The sequence below is a fragment of the Poecile atricapillus genome, chromosome 6 (genome assembly GCF_030490865.1).
Source record: "Poecile atricapillus isolate bPoeAtr1 chromosome 6, bPoeAtr1.hap1, whole genome shotgun sequence".
Lineage (NCBI taxonomy): Eukaryota > Metazoa > Chordata > Aves > Passeriformes > Paridae > Poecile > Poecile atricapillus.
Window position 1 is genome coordinate 35315204 of NC_081254.1, and position 22996 is coordinate 35338199.

Below are 22996 nucleotides of genomic sequence, written 5' to 3' on the forward strand. Positions count from 1 at the left end.
ACAACAACAGAAAGAGGATGGTGTCATTTAACATGCGAGGAAGCAATGCCAAGATCACCACTTCTTCTGAGTCTCAAAGAATTGTCTTCTTAGCTGAAGGCCAGTAGAGATCTCCTCAGACATCTCTCACTGGTGTTTGCAAACCCTGATGAGCATCTCCCTAACACAGGTACAAGGTCTTTAGTGGAACAAGCACCAAGGAGAAGAGAATCTACTCTTGGGTATAAAGCAGAGGGGCGTTTTTGCAGCTCTCAGGTGACCATCACACGTGCCCCAAACAACTCTGCGCCATCCAGGTCAGAGGCAAAGTGGCTGCATCTGCCCAAGCCCCTCCAAGCAGGGCCAGGAACATGCCAACCACCCAAATTCTCTGCCCTGATGTCTGCTCTTCCCTCAACTTCCTCAATCACATCCACACCTCATTTGAAACCCCAAATTTCACATTCTGTTCCTTCCCTCCAGCTCCTCTTTCTCACGCTGGCCTCTTCTGAGTCGGGTTTTCCATACTTGGCCCTGATGCACCACCTCAGCCTGGCCCTGGTGAAGCCGAGAGCACAACACCTGCAGATCCAACAAAAGCAGGAATCTGCTCCCCGGTTGTCGTGGCTTCTCCGTCCCATCTGAGTGGCCATGGCTACCTGGTGAGGAAACTGCAGGAATCCCCAGGTGCATCCTCATCCTCCCAGCCCAGCCTGTGCAGCACCTCCCAGCTGCTGTCCTTCCTCACCACTGTATGCGTAATCTGCAGTAATGAAACGGTTGATTTCAAAGCATGGTAAGACGATGCTTATTTAATTCACTGATTGAATGACAGTAAATTTTTGGCTGTGACGTGCATTATAAATTATTCTACACAGTTTCAGCACTTGTCCTGGTTATGCACATAAGGCACTAAAGATTTTGCCAAGATATCTAATAGTCACATCATAATTAGCCCTATAATATATATATAAAAAATCACCTCTTTTAATGCACATTCTTTCTTCTATTTTTGAGATAAGCACCTCAACAAAATGCTGGATGCACAGATCTTTCAAAGATGGGACAGCTTCCTTGAAGGAAAAAGACACAAATTAATGTTTTCATCTTATGGTTCTGTAAGGTTTTTCCTTCCTTTTCCTGCACATAGGAAAAAGGGAAAGAAAACAGCTCTGCAATGGAGGCATCACCCCTGGACGAGGGCGAGCGGCATTCCAGCGAGGATGCACCCATCCACAAAGGGCAGCCGGAGCCAAGGCATTACAAACATACCCATAAATGAGGCTGGGGGAGGACTGGCTCCAGGAAAAAAAAAAACAAAACAACTCAACAACAACAAAACCAGCTCATTTTTCAAAACACATTATTATGGCACAAAACATATTTCAACGTAGTTTCAGCAAGGCATCGAATCCCCCCAGTATCCGCTTTGTGTCTCTTGGCAGTTCAAGAATGCCAACGCGCCCCGTCCTCAGGGTGCCAGAACCAATCTGTTGCCAAGAGACACAAAACTGATATCACGGGTGTATAAAGCCGTCTTTGGAAACCTACGAAACAGCCAACGACCTCATGTTCGGGGTTTGACTTACTCAGCAAGACGTCAAGGAAGAAAAATTAACCTTTTGTTATAAGGTTTAAAGCTGACCATTTGTATCCACCTCCGAGAGAGAATCAGCCTTCCTGAGGCAGAAACACGCTCGTGTCTGGATTCGAGCAACATGGTTTGAGAGGTTTAATGTTTATTTTTGTTTTGTGAGGGAAAACATAAAAATCCTGAGAGCTGGGGCATCTGGGCAGGTAAATCATCTTCTGAGGAAAGCCAATTGCTGGAGCTGGACCTTCCCATGAGCACTCAGAGAATTCCAGAATGGTTTGGTTGGAATGGACCTGAAAGCTCATCTAATTCCACCCTCTGCCATGGGTGGGGACACCTTCCACTAGACCAGGTAGCTTCAAGCCTCATCCAGCCTCATCTGAGACACTTCCAGGGGTTGAATGTACCCACTCATCTGGGCACACACTGATGTGACCCAGTTGAGAGGAAATTTTGTCACTCCAACTGTAAACATTCAAAAGGTTTTCACATTTAAAAATCCATCACCAGCAAGTTCTTCAAACACTTATTACGCCTGCTGACGAGTAAACTGAATATTTCCCTGCATTTGGTTCTGGCACACTCTCTCCCTCCTCCAACCTGCCGTATGGATTCAAACCCTTTCAAAAGGAGTAATTTTCCCCCCAGAATTTTCCTGCCACAATTATAAACACAGATCGCTGCCCTTCCCAGTTACGGAAATAAAATTCAATGCCTTCAGGATTCCTTCAAAATACAAAAATATGAAAACAACACGACTGCTTCTTTCAGGCTCTCTGTGGACTGCTGCTTTTCCATTTGTTTCACTGAAGTTAAATAGTTGGAAATTAAGAGTCTAATTAAGAAATACAGTAATTAACTGTAATTAGGAGTTACAGCAAGATTTGGGGTTTTTTTTTTTCCCCTAATCTGGAGCATAAATTTTTGCATGTTAAATTAAAAACTCCATTTAGGAATCAAAATGTTAGAAGGCAGTGAAGCAACTAGATATCAGTTTGATATTATCCAGGAAAGGTCAAATTTAAATTATAGGACATGTTTAAAACATTAAGTTTGCAGCTTGGTGTAGTTTGCAGCTTCTGCATTCAACTAATATATAGATATAAGAGCATATAGATATATAGAGGTACCCATATCACAGGTGTTTACTTCCCAATTACCTTCAGAGCTGGGTAATTCAGCATTTCACACTAAAGAATTAGGATTTCCAGGTGTTTTTTGTCCCAAGGACTCAGAAGCACAACAAGCCTTCACCAGACCTGAAAAGCAAGGAATCCTGATAGATGGAAGTCTTAGTGCAAACAACCAAAAGTCAGTTGATAGAAACAAGTTGTGGGTTTGGGGGGGATTTGTTTGGAACTAGAAATAAAATGTCTTGATATTATGACAAGAGAAAAACATCTCTTTGTCTTATGAGTCCCCAGTTTGCGGGAAGGGAGCTGAGCAGTGCCAGACCAGCATGTGGACAGAGAGACACAGGGGGGTTGGGAGGGGGTGAGGAGAGTTAAAATTCCTGCGCCACCCAGCAGAAACAGAAAATGAGATTAAAGGAGACATTTTGGCCATGAGGCCTTCTTTCGGCTGGAGAAGGCCTCAAAGCCAAAGTGTCTCTTCTAATCCTATTTTCTATTTCGAGAGTGCATTTTAATAACCCCTTTGTATACGGTACAATGACTTTAGCAAGTCCTATTTTAAGCAGATTTTCCACACTAGAAGGCGAAATGGGTTAAAATAATTGCACTGTACACCTCGCACGCGTGACACTTTGTTTAATCCCGTGTTGGACACTGGGGATGCACAATGCAGAACAAGGTCCATGGATAAAAGCGCCTTTCAGGATGAACAGTCCAAGGCATGGAATGGGGGAACCCAGGCTGAGGAACACGGCTCTCTCCCACCCACCTCACCTTCCCACTTGGATGGGGACTTGGTGATGCCATCACACCCCAAAATTCCTCCTTCTCTGGGCAGCACGAGGCACTGGCCATGTCCCACCAGGTGGGAGTTGATGTGAGAACTCTGGGTCCCAAAGCAGAGCCCACCTGCAGCTCCAAGGTGGTGTCCCCACAGCCAGTGACCCATTGGCCAAGCTCACCTCTGTCTTGCTAAATTTGCAAAATCCTGCACCTGGATGATGTTTCCTTCATTGCCACAAACACAAAACCCCATGAAATTGTGCATCTAGTGCACAAGGTTAGAAGTTTCTCTTGTTTGCAACAAAACTCAGCTTTTTTTGAACAGATCAGGTGAAACCCTGTTCTTTAGAAGCACAAAAACCCAAGGGAGTGCCACCTGTGCTGGGCAGCCCATGCCTTCGCCTCACTGCCACAGGTCATGTTGTGGGAGCTGAAGTTCCTCCATCAATCACTCCTGGCTCTCCATCTCCCCACGCCTTTACAGTCCAAGTGGTGGAGTCATCAACCCTGGAAACGTCCAAAAAACGTCTGGGTAAGGCACTTGAGGACATGGTTTAGAGGTGAATGGGCAAGAGATACCTCCAGTAAGAGAATGAACTTTGCAATCCTGTGGAAAGGAGAATTTCCACGTGCAGAAGAACCCTAGTAAGACCCATGGTTTCTACTAAGGGAGGTTGTATGATGAAGTTCCCATGTAAAGATCATGGAATCATAGAACTGTGGAAGTTGGAAAAGCCCTCTAAGATCATAAAGTCCAATAGTTAATCCAACACTATCAACTTCACCATTAAACCATATCCCTAAGTGCCCCATCTTGACATTTTTTGAACACTCCAGGGATGGTGACTCCAGCACTGCCCTGGGCAGATGTTGTAAAATACAACAAAATATATCAAACTACATACACAAAACTGCAAATATCAAAGTGACAGAAGGGGAATGGACGAGTACATGCAACAGTGAGTGGGATGGCACTAAACAGGAAGAAGGCAAGGCTGATGAGGGAACTACTCATCTCTGATGATGAAAATTGGACTGGAACAACAGAAACAAATCCAAGTTAGCAGAGAAACTCCTGAAACAAAGAATATGCAAAATAAAAAACAATTTTGTCCTCTCTAAGCAGCATCAACCAGCAGTACCCAACCTCTAGGCAACACACAGAAGACCAGTAGTCAAATTGAATTAAGGAGGAGGTTCAAGCACGGTGGTTCACACACTGCCAGCCACCCAGCAGCTCCCTGTGCCCCTCCTCAGATGAAGGCCACCAGCTATGCCTGGATGACACAGGCAGCAGAGAACTTCAACCCCTCACCAGATGGATCAACTGAGGAATACAGAAAAACAGGCCTAAACGTCACAGGGTGCGCTGCAGAAAAAAATTAATTATCATAATGACAGGTTAAGTACAACTGAAATTTTTCCGCATCCCAGCAGCGTTTCGTGCTAGCCAACGCTCAGGGCCAACAGAATAAAACAATGCAGGTGAGAAATACAAAAATCTATGTAGCATGAAATATCTCTAAGAGACTTGTTTAGTGAAATTAACTAGTAGTTTAATAGAAAAAAGCTTGATGTATGAGAGTGCTCCAATTTCTTCATAGAAATTAACATTTCAATCCTGTTTTTATCTAGAAGTCATTAAACTGTGCAACATGAATTATTGGAACTGTAGCAGAGAATTAACTCTATTCATCAAGTAAGTCCAAACAGTTTAGAGTGCATCTGTAATGAAAAAATAGCTCCACATTTCTATCTCTTCTCATTAAAGTAAACCAGTTTTCCCTCTCTCAGTATATAAAACTGTCTTCTCCTCATGTAATTTATATTACCATAAGCCAGCTCACATTCTAAACTATTACACGCCTCCAATTAATTTTTGCAGCTTTTGCCTGAAAATTTAATGAGATAGTAGTGTATGAACCTGCTGACTCCAGATTACATGTGTGCTTCCAATATTAATGTTGGCATAAAATAATCTGATACATACTTGATGAGAGCTTTCCACTATTGAGAGTAGTTAAAGCAATATGTAAACCAATTCCACTGATTTTCTTTCTCCTCCCACCACGTTTGCCATGAAAAATACCCCCCAAACCAGCTAAAATTATCAGTCTGAAATTGCAGAGCCTTGAGTTAAGCACTCACGAGACAGTTAACATCACTAGTGCTTCCCTGGATGTCTTGAATTTATTACTCACCTATTAACATTTATTTTAAGACTATACTTATTTCTAAATGCTTTTACTTTTCAATGCTGAAGGAGGAGATGGACACCAAGACCAGGTTGGAGGAACCTGGTCTAGTGGAAGGTGTCCCTGCCTATGGCAGGGGTTGGTGTGGAACAAGATGAGCTTCAAGGTCTCTTTCAGCCCAAACCATTCTGTGATTCTGTGCTACGATTTACTTCTCCCCAAAAAGAAGGGCATATCTGAAATCCCCCTCAATTCCACCCTAACACTCACAATGCTTGAGAAATCAAGAGTTTGCATCGGTGCTGGAAAACCAAGGGGGATTTGCTTCCTTGGTTGCTTTCTCTTTGCAGCTCATTTTATAGGGATAACTCTTAGTTAATTTTGTGAACTGTTCTCCAGCATATTAGACAAATAACCTTTTCTTCAGAAGGACACATTCTTTGAGACTAACATTAAAGGGGAAAAACTGTAATATTCCTTTCCACTGCAACTTCAATTTACAACCACATATTGGGCATAATATGATTTTAATATCTACGTGCCCAAGAGAAAAATTGGCAAATGCAATGCCCTGCGAGATCAAATAATTTTATATATAGACTTAAAAACACACATTTGGCACTCTTTGGTAGAGCCCTGAATTTATATTTACAGGCAACTATAAACTGCTCGTGGTGAGTCATGGAGCCCCTGAAAACATGGATTTTGCACCAAACTGGCAGGAGCAGGGAAGCTGTGCCCAGGGAGCTGGCACAGCTTGGAAGTGGAAGCCCAGTGGCTTTGAAACCCAGCCCCACTGCAGCCCAGTGCCCTCCCAGGACCACAGGCATAACTTTCATTGCCTATCCCAATTAAACCATCCCCTTACACCATTAACACCTGATCATCTCTGTGTTTCAATCACAGGAGAGGAGCTGCTGGATACAGGGAAGAATTCTGGCTCTGGGAGATGACGTTTTGGGACACAGCCAAAAGCCAGAATGTTCCAGCACTTGTCAGGAGAAGAAGCCTCACACTCTCTATGTGATGCACAGAGCCCCAAAACTCAGGTCTCCTTGAGACAGGAGGAACAAACCTGTCAGATAAAAGACTGGGAGAAGGGAAGGACGGAAGTGGACGGCAGGAGAAATAATAATAATATACAGCAAGTGTGGAGGCCAATGACTGCATACTTTTAACGGCTCCCAGTGGCTTCAAATCAATTTACATTTAAAATAAATGAATTAAATCTGATAATCTCTGATACCACTCAACCTATTTGCTCCAGGGCACTGAAATTCAAATATTCTCCAGTTCTGAAAATAGGCTTTCACCCACACAACAGACAAATGAAGACAAAGAGTATTCAGCCCAAACGCCACCTCCCTGGTTTTCACACCATCAAATGGCAAAATCACTTCCACGGTGCTCAAGGCATTTTACTGCTATGGCTTTTGCCCCTTGCAGTCCATCTCCTGCATTTCTAAGGTAGTTCTAAAAAGAAATATTTTGGTTTTCATTCCAGAAACTCCCAGCCATCTGGATGACACCAAGCAAACAAAAAAAGGAGCATCCACCCCTGGCTCGGGAGAAGCCCTCAACCTGCACCCTGCTGCCACATTGGATGGGACCACACCAAAAAAAAAAAAAATCACAACAGATTATTGCACTGATTTTGGCTAAAAATAATCTTTCTGGTTTAGTAAACAGCTATTTTCAGCTGGGATCTGATTTTCAGCAGTGCTGTCATGACAGAGTCACGATGCTGGGAACCAGTGGTCTGGCCTGTAACACAAACGTGATGATGCATATTTACATATTTACATCCACAAGAACTCACTGGACTCTCTGTTGAAGCTGAGATTATCTTTTCTTTTACAGATTTTAAAAAATCAACCAGGCACTTTTTTTTTTTAACATAGCCTTACACTTAACTGCTCACACCTTCGTGCGTCAAAAGAAACATGTAATTAAATTAAGAGATGCAAACACTCTTCCTCTTCTCCTGTCTCTTCTTCTTGAACGCCACACCAGATAGCAAATCAAAATCTGCATTTAAATAGAATATTCTTAATGTATGAAAGTGGGCGGCCTGAGGGTAAAGAGGTATTGCATTCACTCACCATATGCACAAAATTGCATTTAAAATGTGATACCATGCTTTAAAAATTTATTGAATTTTTTTTTCTCATTCCAGTACCTTTGTTTTATTATAACAAAATCTTCTGCTCTACAGAGAATTTTGTATCAAAGCCTGCTAATAAAAATAATGTGATATTACATCATTTTATCAATTTAATCTTGAGAAAAAGGATGATATTCAATCACATCTCATAAGTCACTATCTCTGGTAATTCCGGCCATTATTCAGTGCGAAATCCAAGCAGTCGGAATTCATTAACATAGGGCTGCTACAAATCTGCATTTTTTAGACTTTGTCAGAAAAGGCAGCAGCCCGAACTCAGTGACCTGGATCTAACAGCCTTTCAGCCGAAAGGGCCCCGCTGCCCGAGCCCTGCTCCCTTCCTGCGCCGGGACAAAGCCACCGAGCGGGTCACGGAGCCACTGGGGGCTTGGGAGAGCCCTCCCCGGCAGAGCATCATCCCAGCTCTGGGGGAACCACGGAGCTCCCCGGGTTGGGGCTGGCAAAGCGAGGGGCTCTCCTGTCCCGCGGTGCCAGCAGCGAGTGACATCTGTTAGGGCTGAAGTGTCACATCCCATCGGACAGGCCGCGGGGTGACGGCCACCGAGCGGTTGTGACGCTGCGTTATGGGGTCAGCACCTTCAGGGGGGGGAAAAAATATTAAAAGAGTGGATTTAGAGGTAACTGCAGTGAGAGGATGCTAAAATCACGGGGAGCTCTGTAGGTGTGGTAGAACCTCAACCTTGTGAGCAGGGGACAACAGCAAAACCCTGCCAAACTCATTGGTGCAAAATCCAGCCACAGTTTAGCAAAGCCCTTGGTGTGAAGATGCTCAGTGTGTCAGCAGGTTTCCATATCCCACCCACCTCCCAGAGCTCCTTTTGTGCATGAGAGATGTTCTTCATCCTTTGTTGCCCACACAGCCCTTCTGCTGGCCATCCAGCGGCTTTTCCACCCAGCCAGAAGCAGCCTCCCACCAAAACACTCCCAAACCCACGACCATGAAAAATCCCAAGCAGGAGCATGCTGTCTTCCAAGAATTTTCCATAAAATCGTAATAAAATTTAATTACTTTATTAAAACAATTTAATTCTATTTAGACCATATTTTGCTGGCCAGTAACCTCACTTCTTCAGCACACAAGCAAGCTGAGGAAAGTTCTTAACAGTGTTTACTGCTATACAAAGCTGCTGTACAGGAACAGAATGCCAGCCAACTTCAGTGGCATCGGTCCTGGTTACCAGAGAAGATCTCTTTATGTTATCACATTTCTCAGTATCTGTAAAATTTGCAGTGATTTCCACTCCACTTTCAGGGGAGTTTGAAGCAATCAGTGTTGTGTTCCAGAGGAACCTTCAACAGGCTACAGATCCCAGAGTGGTCTGGCATGGAAATGACTTTTAAAGATCATCTGATCCAAAGCCCAAGGCTGTAGAGTGTTTCCATCACCCCCAGGTCCTACTCTACTCTCATCAAAGCCTGTAGCACTGAAAAACCACTTTGGTTTGGTAAATTTATATTAATTTCCACAAAGAAATAAGGCATTTCAGCATGCACTCCTAGAATGGTTTGGGTTGGAAGGAACCTTAAAGCCCATCCCATTCCACCCCTGCCATGGAACACCTTCCACTGCCCCAGGCTGCTCTAACCCCATCCAACCTGGCCATGGGCACTTCCAGGGATCCAGGGGCAGCCACCTCCCCACCCTCACAGCCAAGATTCTCCTCCTAATAGCTCATCTAAATCTACCCTCCTGCAGCTTGAAGCCACCCCTCTCATCCAGTCACAGCTTGCCCTTGTCACAAGCCCTTCCATGGCTGTACCTCCTGCACAGCTCCTGCTACTGAAAACAGGCCAAAGGGAAATGATTGCACCCCAGCAAACCCCAGTGAACGCTTCTGCATCAGCACCACTTTACAGAGATTTGGCTTATTCTGCACAATTCACACTTCAGAGATCCTTCTCCATTTCCTTCTTCCTTTGGTAGACACCAGTGAAACACTCACCACTGACAACAGCCACACTGGATTACTCTAATGCAAGTCACATCCAGAATGCCCAAGACCTTGCCTAGGAGAAAAACATCTCCTAAGTGAGCAGCTCAAGCCCACAGAAGGGTAAAACCACCACCAACTCACTCCTGCTCTCGTCTGAAAAATATTACAGTGCACTGCCAGTCACACAGACACAAATCCACAGCAAAACTCCGAGCCCAGAAAGGTGAAAGTCATTATTTGTGAGAGCAGATGAGGCTGTTGCAATTCCAGAATAAAATGGTAATGTGCTGTTGGTAGCGAGCGGTACATTGTTTTAACGTGTTGTGATATTTATAAATATATGAAGTTTAAATAATCAGATGACAGAGAGTTCCTTTTCATCTCCTGAATGTTTATTATTCTTCACACATTAGCACTTTTTCCCCCAAATGTTATATCTTCTGCCATTTATAATTAATTTTAACAGCTTCTGCAACTTATCCCACAGGTTGTTGCTGTTTCTTTTAAACAGCGTGCTGCTGAGAAATTGATTTGTTTGCTCTGTGTGCCTACAGAAATCACATTATGAAATATGCATAAATGTCATTTCTTGGGCTGCTTCTGAGGATTAGCAGAGAAGAAAAGCTTGCTGAGGAAAAGGAAGAGACAAACAACAACAAAGCCCAACTTAACACTTAAATTCAGCCACATTCCCAGCCCCTGAATATGGGAAACTCCACGGACAACACTTCATTTACCATTCTGATGGTGTTGTTTGAATACATACGCATTATTTACGTTTTTTTTTCCAACGATCATCCTTTCATCCACATGTAATCAGAGCAGACTCCCATCACCAGCACTTTCCCATGCACAGGCTCAAACAGGTCCTTCCTTTCCAGCCCAAAAAATCCCAGCTTGAAGCCCCCACAGCACAGAGAAGGCACCTGAGACAGTCACGCTCTCCAAAGGTTTTATTACAAATTAAGGGCATCACAAGTGTGCAGTCCAACATCACAGAATCTGAGCTGGAAGAGATCCACGAGGATCATCCAGTCCAACTCCTGGCCCTGCACAGGACAGCCCCAAGAGCCACACCATGCCACAGCATATCCTGAGATTCCAGACCAGCAAAACACAGCAGCACCCACAGATCCAGATAAAACCAACTTTTCCTCAAAGTCTGGGGCAGGAGCTGCCCTGCCCAGAGGAGGCAGAGGCAGCATGGGATGCAAGGCAGCTCTCCCATGCTATCTCCCACTGCAGAACACACTGAATGACACGTTCTGAAATGCAAACCAGATATTTTTCTCGGAGACTTCGTTAGACACATCACTCTCCTATATTATTACAGAGAGCTGTCAAAACAGCCTGGTGGGAAAGCTCTTCCCCAGACATGTACAAGTATAAATTGTCACAGTATAAAGTAAATTCCATTAACAGCAACATAGTCATTATTTTGCATAATAAAAGTAAAGGCTCTTTGCTTGTGATCTATGTATTTACGACCATCGAACCAACGAGCACTTTCTCTTTTCTGATGCCTTTGTTAAAATTACAAGATAATTGGTTGCTGTTGCAGATATTAATGTCTGATAACAAAGTGCCTAAGGCAGGAAAGCTGAAGTGGAAGTGAAACAGCACCAGTGACAAACCTCAAATTCCTGTTCTCCAAGGAGTAACCAAACCAACTGAAAGAAAATAGTAATTTTTAATTTGTATCATCACAGGCATTATTTGCATGATACATATTGCAAATTCAGAGCAAAACATTTAAAAATACACTTTGAAAATAAATGTCTCTTAATGCTGGCTATGACACCTCCCAAAACCCCAACTGAGATATTTCAAGGACACTTCAGAATACCCCAGTATTCTGAGGGACATTGAAGAATCCTAAAATAAGCTGGGTAACCTCCCTGCTCTAGGAACAAATGTATTTCCATCCATAAGGAAAAAAAAAAAAAAATTTTGAAATAACTGAATTCTCAGTGATTAGTCCCAATGTATTCCCAAAAATCCTGCACTTCCAGAGCATGTCCATTCTGGTTGGAAGCAGGAACGATGATACACAGGAATACTCAGCTCTCCCTGAGTTTACACACAGTTGTGTTTATGAATAAAATTGCAGCTTCAAGTCTCAGCCATGATGAGCAATTGGGAGCCTGGCTGTTATAAATACCATGCCAATTGCAGCAAGCTGGGCTGGGGATAGTGTATATTATTTATTACAATTCAGTCTGTCATGGAATTAAGCACATTGAGCCAATTTCAATATGAGCACTGGGGGAAGAAGAGATTACATTCAAATGAATAAAGTTGCTTTGAAAGCAAAACAATGTAATCTGGTAGTTGTTTTTTTTTTCCCCCATGAACTGGCTCACTGATAGGAAAAAAATAACCTGCAGTTACTCACTCTGCACCTTCTCAGTCCCCTCTCCCTTCCTGTTGCGAAATCAGGGACATTTCTGACATCTCCTCTGGGAAACTTGATGGCAATTGTTCAAAAGCTCAAGGATGGCAAGACCCCAAGGTGTAAATAAGAAAAACAAACATTTGCATCTGCTGTTACAAAGGATTCCTCACTATAGTAGTTCACTTTTAGTTTTTTAATTATAATTATTCTTCTGTGATGGACATGATACCATTAATTTAATTTCAACTTGCATTTCCTATTAGTATAATCTACTGAGTTATCTCCACAGCAGTAGCAAAATCACTTTATGGTGAGCTGTATCACTTCAGAGTTAATTACATGTATTTTGGGTTTGATAAATGAAAATAGGGGCTGTGATTAATTGAAGGACAATCAATATGATCCAGCTATTAGACAGCTTGATGAGGTATCCAGAGTATGAATATAATCTATAGTAATCAGCTAATTGAAGACTGTGGACTAAAAAGATTTTAGGAAATCCGAGCTTCAATCTGAAAAATATCCCAATAAAATGGATGAAGGAAGAACGCTCACAAAACCAAGGAAGGTTTAAGACCTGTTTCTATTTTGGTTGGTTTTAAACCAAAAAAAGAAATTGCTTCACTGACTTAAAAAAAACTGCTTACTGTGATAAAATACCAAAAACAAGATGGATTTTGTAAGTGAATCATAAGCGCATTTCTTATTTACATCCCCCCAAACTCCTTGAATCGTGTTTTACTAATGCCTTACAATTCCTGGAACTGACAGAGATGGTTAAATAGTTTCATTAAACCCACTCTGTCTTGGTGTAGCCACATCCTCGATCAAATTAAACAGTCAAAGAGTTGAACAAATGAACCTTTTCCATCTCTTTTGACGTGAAACCAAGTGTGCAAAACAGGTATATACCGATGTGGGTTAGGCTTGTGATTCCAAAGGAGAGCTCAGGAAGGGAGAAAATAATCAATAGGAGCAAAGCCAGAGTGTTCCACGTTCAGAAAAATATGGAATTGGCGAGTGCAATCCATCCAGCATCAGCATAAATGCTGACAACTGTTAATCTACTGTAACCCTGATTAATGGTTGCAGTTGTCCATTAATACCAGGCGTTTTAACTTACTACTAAAATTGATTAGTCAGTTAAGAATTCAATCCTAATGCTCAATAAAACTGCACTTTCTCTGCAAACGCAGCATGGAACGAGGTGATGCATCCAGCAGCACCCCCAAGCGTGAGGAGGGGCAGAGGAGAGGAGGAGCACGGTGCCATTCCCGGCTGGCACATCCATGTCCATGCTCCTCTCTCCTGAGCTGCTGTGAGAGGTGGAAAAACATGAATTCACTGTTTGGGAAACCCACCTGGGCAGGCCTGGGGGCAGCACCTTGGGCTGGGGTGTGACCCTGGGAAGGACAATCCCCCAGGCTGGGTATTGTAGATGGGGCCTCCTTTGACAGAGGGGTCTGGTGTGATCTTCCCCACTCTTCCTCTTCCCTCTCAACGCCACCCTGTGTTTTTCTGCCTTTTCCAATCTGTAATTTCCATCATTATTACTATTATTATTATTATTATTATTATTATTATTATTATTTTCCTATCCTGTTTGCCTTCACAGCACCAGCCGTGCTTCAGTGTGTACAGAAGGGACTCAGCAAACACCAAGGGGGAAATGTCAGTTTGCTGCATCATTTGTTTTTCCCCAAATGTAACGTGGGGGCACAGGATTTCACACCACATCACAGCGGCGCTCCGCAGCCTCCAGTGCCATGGCTACGGATCTCTCCCAGCTCCCGCTGCAAACCTTCCCTTCCAGGGGGCCCTTTGCCATGGATACTTCTAACACCTGATGCAAGGATTTTAGCATGCAAAAATCAGGTTTTGGGCTGCACCTGGAGCCTGGCAGCTAGCAGGGATGCTGGAGAAGAAAAGCGAGGAGACAGCATCAGTGCGGAAGAGAAGAACACTCCGTGCCAAAAAAAATCATTTGTCATGAGAGAAATACCTTTTAAAAGCTGTCTTCAGATTCAGCTTAGATGAAGGAGATGTTTTCTGGACAGGTAAAGGCTGGTAAGTAATTTGAGGTTCTCTTTGCCAAGGGAGATATGCTTTAGAACCAAAATTACAGACACTTTCCTTTAGGTCACCCTAAAAATCACGGAAACACAAAACCACAGATTGGTTTGGGCTGGAAGGGACATTAAAGATCATTTACCTACAGCCCCCTGCCACGGGCAGGGACATCTTCCACTATCCCAGGTTGCTCCAAGCCCTGTCCAACCTGCCCTTGGACAGTCCTGCTGTTCACAATCCTCCCAGGGATGGGGCAGCCACAGCTTCTCTGGGTAACCTGTACCAGGGCCCCACCACCCTCTCAGCGAAGAATTCCTTCCTTATATCTAAAGGAAAACCTAAATCTAAATCTAATCTACCCTCATCCAGCTTGAAGCCATTCCCCCTTGTCTTATCACTACGTGCCCTTGTGCAAAGTCCCTGATGACAGCAATAAATGACAGCTAAAAAATAACCCTGGAAGCAACAGAAAGAATCTGTTTTGGGCACTGGCAGCACCAACTCACAGCTGCAGATCCAGAGATCCCAGTTTGACCTCTTCACATGACTATGGAGCTGAATTTCTGCAAAGGCTCTCTAAGCACACCTTCCTCCAGCATCCCTGTACAAGCAGAAGCCCCTGGAGACAGGAGCAGTAATTTGGAGCACTCAGGGAGTGCAGAAGTGGAGCCTGGGGTAAGACACACTGATGCTGTTTTCAATTAACATTTTCTAAGTGCTGCTGAAAGCAGACTGAAGAGGTGCTGAAGTGTCCAAGCCATGGTCCTGTTCCAGCCAGATGCAGCCAAAATCTTCTGAAGCTGACTCCAGAAAGGTGGGAATAGCATCAAGATTGCATTTAGGTGGATTTAGGATTCCTGTCCATTGGGACTCCCAAGGAAGTCTGACACATCAGTGCCACAAGAGCTCCCACGAAGAGAAGGAATTTGATCACCAGCACCTCACCCACAGCCAAACCCATGCTGGGATCAGCACCATGCAGGCTGCAGCCCAGCTCTCCCAGGGATTCATTACCAGTGGTTTGCCATGTTCAGGCTTTCCTTACTTTCACACATCACCCCTATCCATGGGCCCAGAACTGCTCAGGGCACTCTGAGTATTTCAGACACTTCAGCCACACATCACAGATGATGGGAATGCCAGCAGCCTCTGGACAGGGTCTGGGGACCACACACTGCTCACTGCCCCTGTTACAATAAACATTTCAGAGGGACAGTAAAACTTGTTAACATACTGTCAGAAAAAAAAAAAAAATACCAGAAGAAAGAGGAAACTCCACACAACAAAATACCTGGAAGCCACCAAGGACTTCGGAATAAATCCACAGCTGATTCATAAGGACAACTCAGGATGCAGCCTGGATTTTTTCATTATTTACCTGACCAGCAGCCTGGAAAACAGCACTTCTGCACTGGCAGCACCCGAGGACATGAGCTGATTTTTTGTGATCTGCCAGGCTGCAAGACCAGATGCTGTGGCTGCTTCTTCCTGGAAACATTCAAGGTCAGGCTGGACAGGGCCCTGAGCAACCTGATCCAGTGGAAAGTGTCTGTGCCCAAGGCAGGGGGTTGTAAGTAAATCATCTTTAAGGTCCCTTCCAAACTAAACCGTTCTGTGACTCTGTGAGAGCTCCTGGTGTTCCCAACCTGCACGTCCCACACTTGTCATAATTACAGCAGCACCAGAAATGATGCAACAGCCTCCTCTGCAAAGCCCTTTAATAACATTAATGTCTGTCAGGCCAGACTTTAAGTATTAACATATGGGGGGAAAGCCAAATAATATTATTGTGTGTGTCTGAAATAACACTCCACAAGGCCTCTTATATTGAACATCAAACCTGCTTAAGAGAAGACATTTGAGCAGAATCAATTATTTTGCAGTAATTCTTCACATTGAATGAGGCATTTTAAGTATATGTTGTCACAGCAGAACTCTTCACATATTTAAAAGCACGTTTTCCATGAAATTTAGTTACAAAAACAATAATATGAATGTGAAATTATCCTTTATGCAGCAAAAGGCTTGAGAGCAAATCCTTCCCATGTCCATAGACAGAAATACTCACAACATTATACCAAAGGTCCTACCAACACTTCATTATAAATTTCTCCCCTTATATTCAGGGAATTAGAAAAATCTCTGCCTAGAGGGAATTGTTTTCATAAACTTGGTGCACAGGGGTCTCAGTACAGGCAGGAATGTTTATGGAAAATCTGAGATTAGAACATTTCAAACTGACTGGTTTCAAGTTGCACACATGTAAATCTATAAATAGCACGGGAAACGTGTGTATGAAAAGCGAAGAAATAACACTTTGTGCAAAAAAACCCAAGTTTGTCATTACAATGGAAAATGGACTTTTTTTCTATTTGACTAAAAATCTAATTTACTACCAAGCTATTCCATTTTGCTGCTAGATTGCCAAAAGTGTTATCTCCTGGAGCTTTTAATACCAGCTCGTGCTTCCAGCTCTCAGTGGGTTCTCCAGGCAGGGCTGTGCAGCAGGGTGAGGTTTAACCCTCCCAGGAGCAGAGCTGGGTCACTGCACATTGCTTTGGGACCACACCTTGACACACAAACAGCAATTCCAGCACAACCCAGCAACTTCAAAGCACGTCAAAAGCAGGAAAGCCCAGGTGTCACCTCGATGCTGGGCTCGGTGCATCTCCTCCTACCATCCCAGAAATGGGCAGTGGGAGGGGGTGACACTCTGGGGACACGCTCCTAGGAGGACACACACAGCGGGATGCACAGGCTGTGGGTAAGAAAGAACATTCCAAGTTGCCAAAATGATGATGCTGGCCCAGCTCAGGGTGGTGTCCTGCCACCACCAGGATGGGATGGCCAAAGGATCAAAGAAAGCAAGGCAGTGCTTCTTTCTACAGGGGCAATGCACCATTGTGGATGTTAAATGCAAAAAGGAGGGAACAGAGCCTGTGTGAAAACAAGTCACAGGCTTCTCATTCTGGCCTGAGAAAGTGTGAGAAAGAATCTAAACAGTCTTTGGTAAAGGACAACAATTTTTGCAGGTGGTGTTTAGGAGAACAGTCAAGGGGTGATGTTACATTTAACTAATGATGGTAGATGTGTTGCTTTAATGACTAATCAGAGTTTTACCTCTTGGACTTTTTTGAACATGTCTATAAAAGAAGATCAAGAATAATAAACTTTGCTCTCTTGTTTAACACACAAGACAGTTGTGTCATTTTCTCTGCTCCCAATAGAGCAACACACCATTACCTAGCAGTTACTCCCTGAGTACTTGCTCTTCCAGAGTATTTTCATAGAGAATCACCTTGGAAATAGTTTTGGTGATGTCCAAGCTCCCAGCTCTCATGGCAGAGGTGCCACAAGGGGTTGGCAGGGGCTTCCTGACCTGCCTGACAGCAAAGTCAGCCAGGCTTGTCCCAGGTACTGTCCTTGCTGCCCCTTCACAGAATCACAGGATGATAGGAAATAATCCATTTCCACCTCCTGCCATGGACAGGGACACCTTCACTGTCCCAGCTGCTCCAAACCCTGTCCAACCTGGCCTTGGGCACTGCCAGGGATGGGGCAGCCACAGCTCTTCTGTGTAACCTCTGCCATGGGTGCTCTGCACTGAGTACAGCAACTGCAGGACATGTCCTGACAGGGGACAAAGACCATTGATGGTAGGGTCATCAAAAGCTTTAAAGACAGAAATTAGGTATAATGGATAAAATATATAATGCAGCATCAAATTTAAATTAAAAATTAAATTAAAATTATTTTAATTTAGCTGACTCAGTTGGGATAATCCTACACTCTACAGCATTAGGGCTTTGGCCAGTGAGGCACTGCAATCTCCTGAAATCTTATTAGCTCAGCTAACTGCACTTTGTCTCCACTTTCTTCTAATTTTAGATTTAAACTCTCTGCAGCAGAGCCCATGCAGGGTGAAAACAAATTTTAAACATTACGCTTTGCTGAAATGTACTGCAAGTATATTTTCTTTTGAAAGAGGCAGGGTGGATTATTTTACTGAAGTTCTCAGGATGTTAATATTTGAGGGCAACCTCTGCTTCTGCAGTTCCGAGGGAAGGGGATGGCGAGCAAAGGCAGCACTGTTGGTACTACAGAGTTCCTCAGAAATTCCTGCTGACACAGCTTCCTCTTCATCTTTGTCTCCTATCAAGTTAGTAGTCAATGTGTTATTTTAACAGCATGACAACAACTATACAGAATGTCAAATAGTTACCTTTTATCTGGAATTTTATTCCTGCCATATATTTCAATGGAAATATACAACTTAATGTTGCAACATATTTCACGGTGAAATGGGTAATAAAAAAACTATAGATGGTGCACTTCCCCTCCAACATAAAGGAGGAATACACTGAAAATCTCTGCTGTTTGCTGCTTTTTGTTGTCCAAAATTTCCACACCAATCTACTGTGTCAGAACTATAAATATTGCTACTTTCAAGACTTTTATTTTTATCTTTTTAATGAATCAAAACATAAATATAAAATACGCTCTGAATCCATCTGCCCAGCCGCAGTTTCAGCTCCAGACTGATGGAAGGGTAGAGACAGAGGATGAACCCTTCAGAGCACACTTTGACCCCACCACATGGGAGCCTGGTATCCCTCACCCTGAAGTAAGGTGCTTTAAAAATCCCAGGGAAGGAGAAAATCAGGATGAGGAAATTTGACATCAGCAGGTGCAAAGCAAAACCCCTCTGTTATCTCCTGTACCATTCTGATATCAGGCCAATGCTGGGAATGCACTCAGGAGCTCCTTCTGGAACCTCAAAAAATGTACACAGAATCATAGAAGAGTTTGGGTTGGAAAGGATCTTTAAATTCTATTTAGTCCACCCCATCCTGCAGTGAGCAGGGACATCTCCAGCTACACAAAGTTGCTCCCTGCCCCATCCACCCTGGCCTTGAACACTTTGAGGGGTGAGGTGTCAAATGCCTCCCCCTGTCTGACACATTTGATGCTTTTAGCAAACTGAATGTTCCTGTGTATCTTCAGAGAGATGCATTTTCCTTCTAAGTAAACTACAGAGCAGGAAAGAAATATTCCCTGTCATTTTCCATACAGATGACAGCTGGCTAATTAGTGAAATTATAGCTTTGTCAATATCACTTCATTCGCTCAACCCCTCCTGCTATTAAAAAAAAAAAAAAAAAAAAAAAAGCTGAAAGATCCAAACTCTTTCACATATTTGTGTTTATCCAAGAAAAGTCTCCCTTTTCAAGGGAGGTCTGGTGGGCAGAGCTGTGACAGCCACAACGTCTACACGGAGCAGCCTCCAGGACTCATTTAAAGCTCCCATTTAAGGTCCCCTGGCTTGGCCACGTCCTACATGAATAATTCTATACAGATACACCTGCTGGAACATGAGGAGGACAGAGAAGTTTTAGGTAAGTTTTTGTGCTGGCAAGTTTTTGTGCTGGAGGACCATCAGGCTTCTGAGCTTTCCCCTCCAGCATCCATGCTGAGTGTGCTTGCTCTGCACAAAGGCACCTTTCAGAGTACACAGGAATCTATCAAATAAACCATCAGACTCTGCCTTCTGATGTACCCCAAGCTTTTGTATTAGTCTGGGTCTGCCCTCAAGGAGGACCTGCCCTGCACAGCCTGAGGGCTGCAATTAACTCCCAGTGCCATGACTCTTCCCTGATCAGCTAAAGCAGAATTACTATCTGCAGTTCTTGATGAGGTCAAAAATTGGAAAAGGATGGTAACACTGGAGCTCTATAAACCAAGACAGTGCTCCAAGGCCAGTGCTCGAGCAGAACTGCTCCACTGCCAGCTCAGGACTCGGCAGAGGAGCCTGCAGGACCTGCTCTGACCCCCTTCAGAGGAGGCTTCCAGTAACATGACTACACTCTGAGCTCCCTCTTGGCTTCCAGCATCTGCTCAGCAGCCTCCAGCTCACCCAGAGACACAGCAGCAAGACAACAGCGCATCGTCAAAGGTTTGCCAAGCCCTGCTCTGTTCACACCAGGGCAGGTACAACCTCACAGTCCCAACCTCCTCTGGGTCAGGCATGAGTTCAGCATCTTCATTTACCCAGCAAATCCACGCAGCTTGCAGACATCAAAATAGGAACAAAGCAAAATCGCTGAATTCCCTGGTTTTGTTTCTTGACATTGATTCCTCTTCAACTGCTTCCTCTCTCAGCAGGAAGGCCCAACCACTGGATGCCCATCCATCCTGAGCCAGGTGACAGCAGCTGATGACACACAGCTGGTGACAGCAGGCTTTTGCTCTGGGGACCTGCCCACGATTACTGCTCAATGTCCTTCCTTAAAAGCAACCCTGGAAGGTGGCCGGGATGCGCTGCCGGCTCCAGCCTGGGAGGCTTTGCTGGCAGAGATGAGCAGGCAGCAGCTCCAGAGAGCTCCTGCCCAGCATGGGCAGCACCCCTGCCTGCAGCCAAAGCTCCTCATCTCCTGGAGACCTGCTGGGCTGCTTCACAGATCTGCCCTTGGCGCAAAGGCCGTGAAAGCTGGAGTGCACAGCACCACATCCCACAGCTTCTCCTTTCCCCTGGGAGAAGTTTCACAGTTTTGGCCCAGCAGCTTCATCATTTTGGTTCATCACAATAACCGTGCAAGGGGACACAAGTCCATCACCACCAGCACTCCGAGCACAGCAGCTCCTCTGTGGGAGCTGCTCCCTTCACCCTGGAAAGACCCAGCCCACCCCTGAGCTCTGCTAATGAAGGCAGAATGGCAGCCCCAGCTGGAACACAAACAGCTGGAAGTGGGAGAGACAACAACAAGCCAAAGGCTATTTTGGAAGGATCTGAAAAACTGCTGAGCGGTGATGTATTCAAGAGATTCATCAGTTCACCAACTTTCCGAAGCTTTGGAGATGGTATAAATGTAACCAGCGAGTCTCTTGCATGAATAAAAAATTACGTTTTACATAAATTAAATATATAATTTGATTAAACATGTTTATGTCTCTGCAGTGACATTTAGAATAGGAAGTATTCATTTTCTGTTTTGAAAGGAAAAAACTCTTTCAAATGTAATTTGAAGCTGTCAAACCAATCTTCTTTACAGATCTTTTAAATGTCACATACCTTCGAAAGGGGATGGCAGATTCCTTTTAAATATGCAATTGCAAACAGTCCAAGCAAAATCAAGAATTTATTAAAATATGCTACTGACATTTATACTGATTAGGTATAGCCCTTTCCTCACTCCCTTTCGATAGACTCCCCTACAAAAGATGTGTCACAACAGCTCCCATTAACTCTGTGCTCGCTCTAATTCCCCAGCACACAACCAGCCCTTCCCAACCAGCAAAATCCAGCTGCAGGAGAAGAACCTCTTCTTCTCTAGGGGCAATAATGTGGATTTGTGATCCCTCTGCATGAAGAATTGTACTTTTTGATGATTTCTTACCAGCATTCCTGAAATTTATAAGCAAAAATATTAACTGCACTTACTTTAAATCAAGTACAGCACTACCCCTAATGGCTTTAAATGGAGAGTGTGTTAATCATACACATAAAGAAAACCCACTGCAACTCATTTCCAACAACTTTACAGGAGCAACCTCAACCTGTATGTTTTGTTTTATAATCACAACATCTATCCTTAGATTATTCATTATTTTCCCCACTTAGAATGCATTTCTGGATTGTTTTTCTTTTCCCTTTCCTACCAGTGAATGATCAAGTGCAGCAACGATGGCAGCTCCCATTCCCAGTTGCTCCCACCTGACATATTGGACATTTTAGGGTCATTTTATTTTTTTTTAAAGACAAAGAATTTAATGATTATTTCTTCCCCTCTGTCACCAGGTCAGTGAAGTGCACAGGCATAACTCTCATTAGCATTAATGGAAATCCCCACTGTAAATTCTTCCCCATGAAGCAACATTAAAAGCAAGGCCATCCTGAGCAAGCACACTCAAACTGGAAAATAAAATACACCTCCCATTTCTCACTGCCTCAAAAGGGAAAATGTAATGAAGAGGAGGAGATTAAGCTACAATTCCTGTATCAAATCTTCCTTGTACTCTATAATTACTCAACACAATATATACAATAGCTACTCCTTAATGATGAGAATTTGTTGCACATTATTGAAAGGCTTTATTCTAATGCTCTCTCAACTTTCTGGTGCATAACACAGCCAATTACAGCATGGCCACTGTGACATAAATCACGATCACCACCAAATCTGGCTCTCTTCAAGCTTACACCCAGTGCTAAAAAATCCTCCAATACCTGCCCATCCACCATGGAAAAAAAACACACTGGTGGGTTCAGCTTGTGAGGGGGAAGAAAGTAATTTTCTGCCAGTACCCTCCCTTCCCTCCACCAACCATTGCAAAGGGTGACCAAGACTTCTGGGGATTCCCAAAGATGCACTTTGGAACTCGTGACATAAATATCAATACCCAATCCCTCGGTGAACAGCTGCTCTCCGGTTCATGGGGCTGTCAATACCTTCTGCTGACACAACACTGATCATCAGGCTCAGAAATATTCTTTAAATACAGCCAGGGAAAGCTGAACACTGTAGGAAAGCACATCCCTTTTCATGGGTTTCTCAACTATGCACTGTAAGTCACTGCCCCAAATCACATCTCCTGCAAAACTCATGGCCACAGGAGAAGATCCTGCCTGACACCACCACACCTGGAAAAACTCAGCACCACATGGGGAAGCTCATTTCTTCACACAGCCCCTTGAATGACGTGGCCTCATCTTCCCAGGCAAGGGCACTCA

At 43.9% G+C, this 22996-nt stretch overlaps 1 protein-coding gene across 4 annotated transcripts in view; it reads right to left on the bottom strand.

The window, feature by feature from the left end:
* CTBP2 (C-terminal binding protein 2) overlaps positions 1 to 22996 on the bottom strand; it is a 130860-nt gene that overhangs the window by 92602 nt on the left and 15262 nt on the right. The window contains exon 1 of one of the 4 annotated variants that reach the window (XM_058840662.1): positions 2734 to 2808. The exons of the other annotated variants lie outside the window; for them this stretch is intronic. The gene's annotated coding sequence lies outside the window, so the exon portion shown is untranslated. Of the gene's footprint in view, positions 1 to 2733; positions 2809 to 22996 lie in introns of those variants that run through there. 4 annotated transcript variants of the gene reach the window in all.